The 14,826-nt window shown below is 41.7% G+C and overlaps 1 long non-coding RNA gene across 1 annotated transcript; it reads right to left on the minus strand.

Moving 5' to 3' along the window:
• Positions 1 to 8,188: 8,188 nt before the first annotated feature.
• Positions 8,189 to 13,292, minus strand: LOC124652161. The gene is made up of 2 exons (XR_006987609.1): positions 10,634 to 13,292; positions 8,189 to 8,820 (listed from the first exon to the last, which is right to left on the minus strand). It is a non-coding gene; the product is annotated as an uncharacterized LOC124652161 (long non-coding RNA).
• Positions 13,293 to 14,826: the final 1,534 nt, after the last annotated feature.

Raw genomic sequence — 14,826 nt, forward strand, 5'->3', positions numbered from 1 at the left:
TGGAAAATTCTAAGCTTGGAGAAGCTGGTTTTGATGAGCATGATATTTTTAGTCCCCCAAGTTTTGAGGAGAAAATTTTCTTTGATGATACTTTACCTCCTATTTATGATGATTATAATGATAGTGGTATTTTGGTGCCACCTACTATGGAGGATAAAGGTTATTATGATTATACCATGCCTGCAATTTATGATGATTACAATGATGGTTATGGTAGTTTTACTCCCACTATTACTAATAAAATTGATTATGCTTATGTGGAGAGTAATAATTTTATGCATATAGCTCATGATAAGAATGTTTCATGTGATAGTTATATTGTTGACTTTGTTCATGATGCTACTGAAAGTTATTATGAGAGAGGGAAACATGGTTATATGCATCTTAATAATATTAAGTTTCCCCTCTTTATGTTGAGAATCTTGAAGTTACTCGTGTTTTATCTTCTTATGCTTGTCACTTTGTTCTTCATGAATTTATTTGTGTACAAGATTCCTTTTCATAGGAAGTGGGTTAGGCTTAAATGTGTTTTGAATTTGCTTCTTGATGCTCCCTTTTGCTTCAACTCTTATTTCTTGCGCGAGCATCATTAAAATTACTGAGCCCATCTTAATGGCTATAAAGAAAGCACTTCTTGGGAGATAACCCATGTCTTTATTTTGCTACTGTTTTGTTGTGTCTTGGAAGTTGTTACTACTGTAGCAACCTCTCCTTATCTTTACTTTATTGCATTGTTGTGCCAAGTAAAGTCTCTAATAGTAAAGTTGATACTAGATTTGGATTAATGCGCATAAATAGATTTCTACCTGTCACAAATTTGAGTAGATCTCTCTGTAGAAGAATCAAAAAAATCTGCCAATTTACATGCGTGATCCTTAGATATGTACGCAACTTTCATTAGTTTTGAGCTTTTTCATCTGAGCCTGTTAAGTGCCTCTAAAAAAATCGTCTTTACGGACTATTCTGTTTTGACAGATTCTGCCTTTTATTTCGCATTGCCTCTTTTGCTAAGTTGAATGGATTTATTTGTTCCATTAACTTTTAGTAGCTTTGGGCAATGTCCAGAAGTGTTAAGAATGATTATGTCACCTCTGAATATGTGAATTTTTGATTATGCACTAACCCTCTAATGAGTTTGTTCTAAGTTTGGTGTGGAGGAAGTTTTCAAGGGTCAAGAGAGGAGGATGATATACTATGATCAAGAAGAGTGAAAAGTCTAAGCTTGGGGATGCCCCCGTGGTTCATCCCTGCATATTTCAAGAAGACTCAAGCATCTAAGCTTGGGGATGCCCAAGGCATCCCTTCTTCATCAACAACTTATCAGGTCATCTCTAGTGAAACTATATTTTTATTCCATCACATCTTATGTACTTTACTTGGAGCGTCTGTTTGCTTTTATTTTTGTTTATGTTTGAATAAATTCGGATCCTAGCAATCCATGTGTGGGAGAGAGACACGCTCCGCATTTTCATTTGAACACTTGTGTTCTTCGTTTTACTTTTAATGTTCAATGGCGAAAGTTGATCGCTTCACTTATTGCTATTTGGTTGGAAACAGAAAATGCTTCATGTGGTAAATGGTATATGGTCTTGAATAATTTGATACTTGGCAATTGTTTTGAGCTCTCATAGATCATGTTTAAGCTCTTGCATCATGTAGTTTAAACCTATTAGTGGAGAACTACCGTAGAGCTTGTTGAAATTTGGTTTGCGTGATTGGTCTCTCTAAGGTCTAGATATTTTCTAGTAAAAGTGTTTGAGCAACAAGGAAGACAGTGTAGAGTCTTATAATGCTTGCAATATGTTCTTATGTAAGTTTTGTTGTACCGGTTCATACTTGTGTTTGCTTCAAACAACCTTGCTAGCCAAAGCCTTGTACGGAGAGGAAATGCTTCTCGTGCATCCAAAACCTTGAGCCAAAACCTATGCCATTTGTGTCCACCATACCTACCTACTATGTGGTATTTCCTGCCATTCCAAGTAAATACTTCATGTGCTACCTTTAAACAATTCAAAACTTTATTACTCCTTATTTGTGTCAATGTTTTATAGCTCATGAGTAAGTATGTGGTGTTTTATCTTTCGATCTTGTCATTTACTTCTGACAGACTTTCACCAATGGACTAGTGGCTCATCCGCTTATCCAATAATTTTGCAAAAAGAGCTGGCAACGGGGTTCCCATCCCCAATTAATTAACTTGCATTAATAATTCTCTTCACATGTTTTGCCCTGATCTATCAGTAAGCAACTTAATTTTGCAAATAGACACTCCTTCATGGTATGTGAATGTTGGAAGGCACCCGAGGATTCGGTTAGCCATGGCTTGTGTAAGCAAAAGGTTGGGAGGAGTGTCATCAATAATGAAACTAAAATACATGTATAAACAAAAGAGAAGAGGGATGATCTACCTTGTCTGGTAGAGATAACGTCCTTCATGGGAGCCGCTCTTGAAAGTCTGGTTGATAAGGTAGTTAGAGTACCCGCTACCATTCGTTGACAACAACAAACACCTCTCAAAACTTTACTTTTATGCTCTCTATATGGTTTCAAAACTTGAAAAGCTCTAGCACATGATTTAATTCCTGCTTCCCTCTGCGAAGGGCCTTTTTTTACTTTATGTTGAGTCAGTTTACCTACTCCTTTCTATCTTAGAAGCAAACACTTGTGTCAACTGTGCATTGATTCTTACATACTTGCTTATTTGCATTCATCATATTACTTTGTGTTGACAATTATCCATGAGATATACATGTTGAAGTTGAAAGCAACTGCTGAAACTTATATCTTCCTTTGTGTTGCTTCAAAACTTTCTACTAAGAATTTATTGCTTTATGAGTTAACTCTTATGCAAGACTTATTGATGCTTGTCTTGAAAGTACTTTTCATGAAAAGTCTTTGCTATATGATTCATCTGTTTAATCATCATCTTTACCATTGCTTTGAATCACTTCATTCATCTCACATGCTTTACAATAGTGTTGATCAAGATTATGTTGGTAGCATGTCACTTCAGAAATTATCCTTGTTATCGTTTACCTACTCGAGGGCGAGTAGGAACTAAGCTTGGGGATGCTTGATACGTCTCCAACGTATCTATAATTTCTGATGTTCCATGCTAGTTTTATGACAATACCTACATGTTTTGTTCATACTTTATGATGTTTTTATGCGTTTTCCGGAACTAACCTATTAACAAGATGCCGAAGTGCCAGGTCTTGTTTTCTGCTGTTTTTGGTTTCAGAAATCTTACACAGGAAATATTCTCGGAATTGGACGAAACAAAAGGCCACGTTCCTAATTTTCCAGGGGCTTCACGGAGTCCGAAGGAGAGACGAAGGAGGGCCACGAGGAGCCCACACCATAGGGGGGCGCGGGCCCCTCCCTGGCCGCGCCACCTGGTGGGGAGCCCACCTCGGGACTCCACCGACATCGCCCCTTCGCCTATATATGCTCCCAGATGTGAAAACCCTAAAAAGATAAGCCACGATACGAGAAAAGTTACGCAGCCGCCGCCATCGCGAAGTCAAGTTCGGGGGACAGAAGTCTCTGTTCCGGCACGCCGCCGGGACAGGGAATTGCCCCCGGAATCCATCTCCATCGACACCACCGCCATCCTCATCGCCGCTGCTGTCTCCCATGATGAGGAGGGAGTAGTTCTCCCCCGAGGCTGAGGGCTCTACCGGTAGCTATGTGGTTCATCTCTCTCTCCCATGATGTGATCTATATGAATGTGTAGATGTTACTCTTGTCTATTATGCACTCTAGAGGTTACTTTAATATGAACTCCGGATGTTGTGGAGCTTGTTTACTCCGGCTTGAGGGAGCTCTTGTAGCCCTACGCAATGAATGGTGTTTGTCATCCAACACGAGAGTGTTTGAGAGTAGTACTTATTTGTTCATCTATGTGATCATAGGCTTTGCAATCTAGATGTCTTATGCTATTCAAGTGGATTTTACTTATGTGATCTCCGGAGACTCCTTGTCCCACGTGTGTAAAGGTGACAGTGTGTGCACCGTGTGGGTCTCTTAGGCTATATTTCACAGAATACTTGTTCACTGGGTTATGATTTGAGTTGGATGTCTCTATGAAATTGTGGTGTGTTAGTACCTCCTATGAATGCTCAGCGTGGGGTGTTTATTAGTACTTGGGAATACATCTTTAAGGTTTGCTTTGCAGCCCTACACGGTGAATTAGTGTTCGTTATCCCGCCAGAGAGTAATTCAGAATAGCATAGTGAAGTGCTTATTTATATTCAATTATGATTGCAATGTTGAGAGTGTCCACTAGTGAAAGTAGGATCCCTAGGCCTTGTTTCTAAGCATTGAAACACCGTTTCCAACAAGTTCTGCTACATGTTTACTTGCTGCCATATTTATTTCAGATTGTTATTACCACTCATATTCATACATATCACTTGCATTTTACTATCTCTTCGCCGAACTAGTGCACCTATACATCTGACAAGTGTATTAGGTGTGTTGGGGACATAAGAGACTTCTTGTATCTTAATTGCAGGGTTGCTTGAGAGGGATATCTCTGACCTCTACCTCCCTGAGTTCGATAAACCTTGGGTGATTCACTTAAGGGAAACTTGCTGTTGTTCTACAAACCTCTGCTCTTGGAGGCCCAACACTGTCTACAGGAATAGAAGCGTGCGTAGACATCAGTACTGTATTGTTAAAGAATCAAGAAATGATTAAGTCCTATTGCAAACTTTTAGTAAACCTCACATTGTTGATTCAAAGAGCTATGGTTTCAATTAGTACCTAAAGTCATCTTGTCTCCGTGAAACTTGAAGTTCAAATCTGTTTGAAAAGTAAGGAGCTGAAAATTTAGTTTTCAGAAATAACAAGGTATGAGATATATGTGATATCTAAGACCTTATTGCAAGATGATAGAATATAATTTGGTGAGACTACATAAACTCATAAGTTTTATGGGAATGTACGAAGGTTGAAGACGCAAGGCGTCCCAATCCTCCAACTATTGGGGCACTAACGATATTCGCATATCCATGAAGTGATCGTCCTTAGTATGCACCGTTGCTAAGACTCGTCGTTTCGAAGCATCACGTGATGATCGGGTGTTATAGATTCTACGTGTGCATACAACGGGTGCAAGCCAGATTTGCACATGCGAATACTGAGGTTAAACTTTACGAGCCTAGCATGTACAGACATGGTCTCGGAAAGTCGTCATGATATGATGAATAAAATTATGAGTGAAATTGTTCATCATATTAAAAAGTTACTAATAGTGAAATCTGAAACACTTGTCATATGATGATCAACTTCAAAGTAAGAACCTCAAGGTTATTGGTATTTGACCAACAAACCTAGAAGTTATTGAAAGTGAAGTGTTTTCTGAGAATGAGGAAAGCTAAAAGAGAAACTACACAAGATATTTTGGCAGAAAGAAAGAAAATACTAGAAGGTCTAGCTCAGGTGTATATAAATGATATACATGTTATGGATATATTCCTTGTTTGGTCACATAATAAAATTCTTGGGTATTTGTACCAGATTGGTTGGTGATACGTCTCAAACGTATCTATAATTTCTTATGTTCCATGCTACTTTTATGATGATACTCACATGTTTTATACACATTATATGTCATTATTATGCATTTTCCGGCACTAACCTATTGACGAGATGCCGAAGTGCCAGTTGCTGTTTTGTGCTGTTTTTGGTTTTAGAAATCCTACAAAGAAAATATTCTCGTAATTGGACGAAATCAACGCCCAGGGTCTTATTTTTCCACGAAGCTTCCAGAAGACCGAGGGAGATACGAAGTGGGGCCACGAGGTGGCGACACACTAGGGCGGCGCGGCCCAGGCCTTGGCTGCGCGGCCCTAGCGTGTGGGGCCCCCGTGACTCCTCCGACTCCGCCCTTCCGCCTACTTAAAGCTTTCATCGCGAAACCCTCTGTACCGAGAGCCACGATACGGAAAACCTTCCAGAGACGCAGCCGCCGCCAATCCCATCTCGGGGGATTCGGGAGATCGCCTCCGGCATCCTCGCCGGAGAGGGGAATCATCTCCCGGAGGACTCTTCATCGCCATGATCGCCTCCGGATCGATGTGTGAGTAGTTCACCCCTGGACTATGGGTCCATAGCAGTAGCTAGATGGTCGTCTTCTCCTCATTGTGCTATCATGTTAGATCTTGTGAGCTGCCTATCATGATCAAGATCATCTATTTGTAATCCTACATGTTGTGTTTGTTGGGATCCGATGGATATTGAATACTATGTCAAGTTGATTATCAATCTATCATATATGACTTGTTTATGTTCTTGCATGCTCTCCGTTGCTAGTAGAGGCTCTGGCCAAGTTGATACTTGTGACTCCAAGAGGCAGTATTTATGCTCGATAGTGGGTTCATGCCTCCATTAAATCTGGGACGGTGACGGAAAGTTCTAAGGTTGTGGATGTGCTGTTGCTACTAGGGATAAAACATCGATGCTTTGTCTAAGGATATTTGTGTTGATTACATTACGCACCATACTTAATGCAATTGTCTCGTTGCTTGCAACTTAATACCGGAAGGGGTTCGGATGATAACCTGAAAGTGGACTTTTTAGGCATAGATGCATGCTGGATAGAGGTCTATGTACTTTGTCGTAATGCCCTGATTAAATCTCATAGTACTCATCATGATATATGTATGTGCATTGTTATGCCTTCTTTATTTGTCAATTGCCCAACCGTAATTTGTTCACCCAACATGCTATTTATCTTATGGGAGAGACACCACTAGTGAACTGTGGACCCCGGTCCATTCTTTACATCTGAAATACAATCTACCGCAATTGTTCTTTATCGTTCTTCGCAAACAAACATCATCTTCCACACTATACGATTAATCCTTTGTTTACAGCAAGCCGGTGAGATTGACAACCTCACTGTTACGTTGGGGCAAAGTACTTTGATTGTGTTGTGCAGGTTCCACGTTGGCGCCGGAATCCCTGGTGTTGCGTCGCACTACACTTCGCCGCTATCAACCTTCAACGTGCTTCTTGGCTCCTATTGGTTCGATAAACCTTGGTTTCTTTCTGAGGGAAAACTTGCTACTGTACGCATCACACCTTCCTCTTGGGGTTCCCAACGGACGTGTGTTAACTGCACGCATCAAGCTCTTTTTCTGGCGCCGTTGCTGGGGATCTGAAGAAAAGTTACACCACAGAGAATTGCCTCCCACGGCAACAGCTCTTTTTCTAGCGCCGTTGCCGGGAAGATCAAGACACGCTGCAAGGGGAGTCTCCACTTCCAATCTCTTTACTTTGTTTTTGTCTTGCTTTACTTTATTTTATTACTTTGTTTGCTGCACTAAAACAAAACACAAAAAAATTAGTTGCTAGCTTTACTTTATTTACTATCTTGTTTTCGTTCTCTATATCAAAAAACACAAAAAAATTAGTTACTTGCATTTACTTTATCTAGTTTGCTTTATTTACTATTGCTAAAATGAATACTCCTGAAAATACTAAGTTGTGTGACTTCACAAACACTAATAATAATGATTTCCTATGCACACCTATTGCTCCACCTGCTACTACAGCAGAATTCTTTGAAATTAAACCTGCTTTACTAAATCTTGTTATGAGAGAGCAATTTTCTGGTGTTAGTTCTGATGATGCTGCTGCCCATCTTAATAATTTTGTTGAACTATGTGAAATGCAAAAGTATAAGGATGTAGATGGTGACATTATAAAATTAAAATTGTTTCCTTTCTCATTATGAGGAAGAGCTAAAGATTGGTTGCTATCTCTGCCTAAGAATAGTATTGATTCATGGACTAAATGTAAAGATGCTTTTATTGGTAGATATTATCCTCCCGCTAAAATTATATCTTTGAGAAGTAGCATAATGAATTTTAAGCAATTGGATAATGAACATGTTGCTCAAGCATGGGAGAGAATGAAATCTTTGGTAAAGATTTGCCCAACCCATGGACTAACTACTTGGATGATCATCCAAACCTTCCAAACCTTCTATGTAGGATTGAATTTTTCTTCGCGGGACATATTGGATTCAGCTGCTGGAGGTACCTTTATGTCCATCACCTTGGGGACGGCTACAAAGCTTTTTGATGATATGATGGTCAATTACTCTGAACTAGGAAGCATAGGCGCGACGGCACGCCGCGCCCGTCAGTTGGAATCAAGTATGTATGGTTGCATTGTCTGGCGAGCCAAAACCATTTATGAAATAAGGATGAGCTACAGAGACGATTACATAGTTCATAGTACTATCTTACAGACGCGGTACATGGCAAACTGTAGATAGTTCATAGTACTATCTTAGTCCATAGATGGTCATATTTCTGATGACAAACTTAATAGAAGTGGTGTAGGGTAGTAGTAGAACTGGTGGTATCACTATTTCTTTTTCTTTGGGCTTTTCGTTATGGGCTTTGTCTTCTTCGTCGTCGTTAAAGGAGAGAACGATGAGCTCTTTGATTGGTTGGCGTGGTAAGGCACCAAACTGGAGTGAGCTCTTCTTTGTCGTTGAGGGATTTAGTGCTGGATATCAGTTGGCCTGCTAGAAACACAAGTGGGGAAAAGAAAATAAAGTGGCCTACATCAGACATGACCAACGGGACTCGAAGAACTTCCTATGTAGTAAACCTGACATATAATTCGAAGAACTTCCTTACAAAAAAAGGGAGGGGACTAACTTGTATGGCTGTATTTTTTATGAAGGGCGCTCTTACTTGTATGGCTGTAAAGGAAATAACAAAATAGAAATGCCATTGAAAGAACGATCACCAATCCCATGTGATGCAGATAAAGGCGGGCCAATTGAAACGGTATCACCTGCAGATCATCAGGTAAGAACATAATTAAGATAGAGAAAACAAAACAAATCTAGAACTCACAACTACTGGAAATTTTCAATTCTTCATAGGGTGAGCTCCAAATCCTCCCCCTCGCGTCGCTCCCCCAGGCGACGCCAGGGGCGAAACCTAGGGCCGCCAAAGCTCCGCCCCGCCTAGGCCTCCCCCGCCGCTACCGCTGGCGGCCTCCTCCGCGGCGGTGGCGGCACCCCGCTGCCGAAGGTGGTCGGGGAGTTCCTGGGGGCGCGGTGGAGGGCCGGCTCGTGGGGGCGCTGGCGGTCGGGGCTTGAGGATGCCGAGCCGGCGGACTCGGGCGGGGGGCTGCGGTGGTGGCTGCTCGCCGGCGCTGCGGAGGTCGCGGCTGCTGTGGCGGCGGTTGCCCTCGACGCGGGGCCCTGCGGGGCGGCCTGGTCGGCGTCCTCCCAGATCGAGATCCGCTCGATTTGAGGGATTGCAGGTCGGCCTCGCTCAAGGAGGCCAGGGCGGCGGCCCTGGGACGCCTGGATGGCGTTGGTGGTGTCGGGGCCGTGCCCCCGACAACGGGCAGCCGGCAGGGGAGGCCGGTCTGCATCTTCGGCGCCGGCGGCTGGCCGGAGAAGAGGATGCCGGGGCAGCGGCCCCGGGGATGTGCTGGCCCAGCTCCTCCTTGGCGTGGCGGTCGCGTGGAGGTCGGAGTTCGGGGCGGCTGCGGAGGGCCACCGTGTGTGGCAGGCTGGCTGGGGTGCGGCGGCCCTTGCCAGTTCCTCGCAGGCTCGTGGCGCAGGTGAGCCACAGTGCAAGGATGGCGGCGCGGCGGCGCGGCTCTGGGCGGGCGGGGCGCTGATCCCAGCGTCTCGGGACGGCGACAGGTTGACGCGAGGGGTCGGCCTGTTGCGCGTGGAAGCCGGAGCGGCGGCTCCGGGAGCGAGGTGGTGTTGCTGCTATGCCTCTGGCCGCGTGGGCGGCAAGGCATGCTTCCGTTGGCGTGGGCAGCGTCCCTGTGGCTGGTGGTCTATGCTCGTCCGGCATTTTGGGTTGTCCTCGCGATAGCCCAGTGGAGGTGGCTGTCTTGGGTCTCCGGATGAAAATCTTGCCCGACTTGGTCGGTGCCGACAACGGCGTCGCCTTCGGGCGTCGCTTTCCTTCTTGAAGGCGTTGTCGTGGAGTCCAGGCACCCCTCCGCCCATCATTCCAGGGTGAATACCCAAATCCGGCTTGCCGGATTGGATGACGGCGGCGTCTTTGGATGTCGTGACCACGTTGGAGGCGTCATTTTTTGGAGTCTTGGTAGCCTCTTGTTGTCGATGCTTGCACCACTGGTTTGGGTCGCGACCTTCGGGTACCGTCGGTGTGCGAGTGCCGCTGGCTTGCTTCTTGCGGCCTGCCTCTCCCCGCGAAGCTTGAAAGGCCTAGCCGTTCCCTTCGGCTCTGACTTCCTTTCCAGGGACGTGGACCGGGCAGTCATGGTGCTTGCCGTTGCCGTCGTGCTGGTGTCATTCGACGGCGCTCCATACCTAGTTGAGCTAGGTCGTGTGGCCAAGTGTGGTTTTCGCCGGTTTTCCTTAAAACTGTGCCGTGTAGGTTTGTCTTTGTCCGGTCTTCCTTATAAACTGGACACGGGTGTCGAGTTTGTATCGGTTTTCGGTCGGTTTCCCTTATAAATCGGCTAAATTTCCCTCTTCCTAATGAATAGGCAGAGCTCCTGCCGGTTGCTCAAAAAAAAAAACAATGGTAGCAGCAATGCCAAGAACGTGCTTAAGAGACCGTAGCACCCTGTTTTCTTGCAAATTTTAGCTGGCCAGTGATGACTATACCTCCAATGATGAGGACAAAATTGAAGATCTTAGATCACAGTACACATAAACCACCAGAGCATCAGCTTGAGAAATAGTTAAGTGCTGCGGTTTGATTTGAGATATCTCATCCACGAGCCTCTGTTTCATGTGGGACAATCCAGATTCCGGGGCAGCTGATAAACTTGCACCTGCAGACCCAATTTGCTGCACCCCGAAGATAAATACGGCAACTCGTCATATGCTCCTAAAAGCACGCACATCCAACTGCCCCAAACCAGATAGCTTACAGTCACCCGAGAAGAAAAGATTGAACATAATGGTGTTTCTTACTACTTGAGCGATCTGGCAAGAGAGGAATGGTAGAGTTTTCAGAAAAGAGTTTAAGACCATCCAACAAATTGTCGATAAAACCAAAACTGACGCGAGACTTTGGGCTAAAGCCAGCAAGGGTCGTTTCTTAATTTCTTCAGGCTGAATGAGAGCAACGGCAAGGTTCAGCCTAGAAGCATAGGTTTTAGGTTCTTGCTTTTGTTCGCAGTTTAGACCAGTGGTGGTGATATCTCGTTTTTCTCTCTCTTTATTATGTTCTTTTGTTCATCGCTGATATGTACTTTTCGGTCATGTACTCAAAAAGATTGTACTAAAGAAAGCTAGAAAGCTCAATTCCAAGCAAGCAACCTCTGGTCCACGGGTTGGTGAACGAATGGGTTTTGGGAAATAGAGAACATGGACTCGATTGAACAAAAGTGGCACCGGAATGAATAGCCCACTTGTTTCGGGCAAGAATGAATTGGACTGATCGACGGCTCCTTGTGGCCTCCCCCTTAATAGCTGCATGGTTCGAATATAAAAGCACAACTAAAGTAAATAATAGTTCAATTGTCATATGTTATGTCCTAAAAGACAAATAAGTAAGTTGTAAAACATTACATTCAGAAAAGACAGTACACTGCCTATTTGACATCGCGTGATACTAAAGAATATAAAGTTGGTTTGTGAATACTGGAGAGAACATCCTAGATATCTGAACAGTATACACAAAATGCCAAGGAAAATGTGGATCATCAATCTTATATGCTTTGGCTACAGAAATTACAATATGGACAAAAAACCTTTAGGTGTCCCTGATTTTTTTTCGATAAAGGATGCTTTATTACTTTTGGGAATTAGGTGTCCCTGATATGGTTAAGTTATTCACTAAAACTGAGCATATGTATTCTGAATTTCTGATAGCTAAAGGTTCACAGCCGCGGCTATATTCTTTCATGAAAAAACTCAAAACTGAATTCCAATTTACCAAAAGATGAATGTCCACTACAATTATATTAGACAATTAAGAGTGCATAAACATGTCTAAAAGCACATGTACTACCGTAAAAAAAGTGATATTAGATGCATTTGAACTCGAATGCCCAATAAGTTACTCAGAAAATGTGCGGTGCATACAAACTAATGGAAAAAACATTTAATAAGATGCTTAATCTTGATAAAATACTTACCGAAACCAGTAAACATACTATAACCTCAGAATGTACAGTTATTTTTACCTCTTGTTCCAATGAATGAGCTCCTTAGCCTTCGTAGTGGTACACTCATTTGGCAATGCACAAAATGTAACACAAGAAAAGGTGTTTCTAATCCATAGAATTTTTTGAATCAAACGTGATAGTATTCCTGGGTTTTCACAACCCGGCCTGCTGAATTAGGAAATCTGAAGTGTAAACAATAATGTTTTCACTGGCTGCAACATCAATAGGGCTTATGCTCACACTTACAAAAGCTTCAGTACTGCAAGGTATATATCTCTATAACTGAGAAACGAAACCGTAACTGTGACAGGAGTCCCATGCAATTCAGAAAAAGAAATCATGAGATACTTGAAAGCTGAGGAACAATCATTCTGACGGATAGTACAATTATAGTATCTCGGGATGAAGCTCTATGGAGAGCCTCAAAAAATTCCCCATCATAATATGGTGAAATTAAATAGTAAGTATGACCACTGGAATTAAAATTATATAATTTCCTACTAAGCTAACGGAATCTGGTTAGAGATATCAGAAGTATGAAGTTGCTTAGTTAGTCAGGTACTGGTCAAGCAACGAAGTTCAGTTACTCGACAACTGATTATGTATATATAGGTCTTCTATCTTGCACCAAACATGGTTCAGTTTAGTCTTTTTTTTGGTGTAGACTTGAAACAATCAAGCATGTAGTAAAAAATCAATTCAGATAGTAACAGTTATAAAAGTATCTTCTTGGCTAGCAGGAGAAGCTAAGTATGTTTCTATTTCAGAGGTATGCACACAGTGACCTATCTTTACAGCTAGCTAGGTAGCACAGGGTATTAATAGATATTAAGAAAAACGTGCATTTCTTTATAGCTAGCTATCTACCACATGTTTATCATAGATATCAAGAAAAACATGCAATTCTTTGTCAGTTTGATACACCATCTTGCTGATACTTATTGTAGTTTCAACACAGGAAACGTCTAATGCCATTTGTAGTGCAGATAAAAGGAACCCCTAAGATATAAAATTGGGATATACAAAGTATATGGCTCGACAATAAGGTCATCATCCATATACAACTTGCTCATCGCTCTATTCGCTACTCCTAATTGCAATGTTGATATTAATTCTTTAAAGCTAAATGTAGCATGTTCATGTATATATATATATATATATATATATATATATATATATATATATATATATATATATATATATATATATAGAGCACCGACTTGTACTTTCCTGGACACAACGTTGTACTTCCCGGATAACGTGGTTCAACTTTCTGTCGAACTTACCTGAACTTCCCGATTTCTTCAGAGCTACTGATTATACCTCAAGTTTCTCAACCATTTGTCGAAACTATGCAAATGATATACCGTTGGATAGATAATGAAAAACCGCAACTTTTTCATGTTCACACTTTTCGCAGATTTTGCACGGTTTAAATTTAATTTTGAAAATACAAAAACGCTTCTATGTGGCCAGAAAACGAACTTTTAGTTTGATTTTCGAATCACTAATCGAAACTGTGCAAATGATATACCGTTGGAAAGATAATGAAATTGCGCAACTTTTTCATGTTTTATGTTTTTCCAAAATCCTCACAGTTTTTGAATAATTTTGAAAATACCGAAATTCGGACGTACTCAAAAAACGAGCGGACAGTAATTTGGATGATTTGTTTCAACCGTATGTCGGAATGATGCAAATGATATGGCGTTGGAAAGCTATGGACTAGGCGCAACTTTCTTATTCCAATTATTTTCTCTAATTCCTTACAGTTTAAGAGAATAACTTGAATTACTGTCCGCCTTTTTTATTTGACGGGTACCGAATGATTTCTCCGCGATTTCCTTGCAGTATATTTTAAACAATGGAAATGATAAACGGTTGGAAAGGTGTCAAAAAGGCGCATCTTTTTTATATGTACCATTTTTGCCAAATCTAAACGGTTTAAAACTAATTTTAGAAGTTTTAAATCATGTTTTCGGTATACTTTGCGAGATAACGACTTGAATTTGATGGATTATATCCATTTATTTGTTGTGAAATGATGTAGGCAATGAAATTAGACTCATAATCTATCATATAAAGCTTTGGGTGGCAATGTTTGAGGTGGTTGGTGATCAAAACAATGAGATTTGCACAATAGATTTCCGTCTCATAAAAAATAGAGTATTGAACTTCCCTCGACATGAGCTTGTACTTCTCCGGAAATGCGGTTGTACTTCTTGGTGCGGTTTCACGAAACTGTTTAGAAAAACAGATTAAATTTTAGCTGAACACTTTCTACTTCCCGTAGTTACCGCTTGTACTTCTTGCAGTCACCGCTTGTACTTCTCGGAATCACTGATTGTACTTCCCGCAGATGAGGGGATTTTTTTGTTTGTTGTACATTTAGATTTTGTCGGTTTTTGTATTCCTATATGAAGTGAGTGTACTTCTTGTGTCGAATGGTTGTACTTCTCGGCTTTAAGTCTTCGAACTTCCTCGCGAATGACGAGATTATTTTAAATTTTTGTATATTTTGATTTTTATCGGTTTTCTTATACTTCCTATAATAAGTGGTTGTACTGCCCGTGTCGAATGGTTGTACTTCTCGTCGTCAAGTATTTGAACTTCCTCGCGGATGATGGGATTTTTTTTGTGCATTTAGATCTTGTCTGTTTTTTCTACTTCCTACGTTAATTG

The sequence above is a fragment of the Lolium rigidum genome, chromosome 5 (assembly GCF_022539505.1).
Source record: "Lolium rigidum isolate FL_2022 chromosome 5, APGP_CSIRO_Lrig_0.1, whole genome shotgun sequence".
Taxonomy (NCBI): Eukaryota; Viridiplantae; Streptophyta; class Magnoliopsida; order Poales; family Poaceae; genus Lolium; species Lolium rigidum.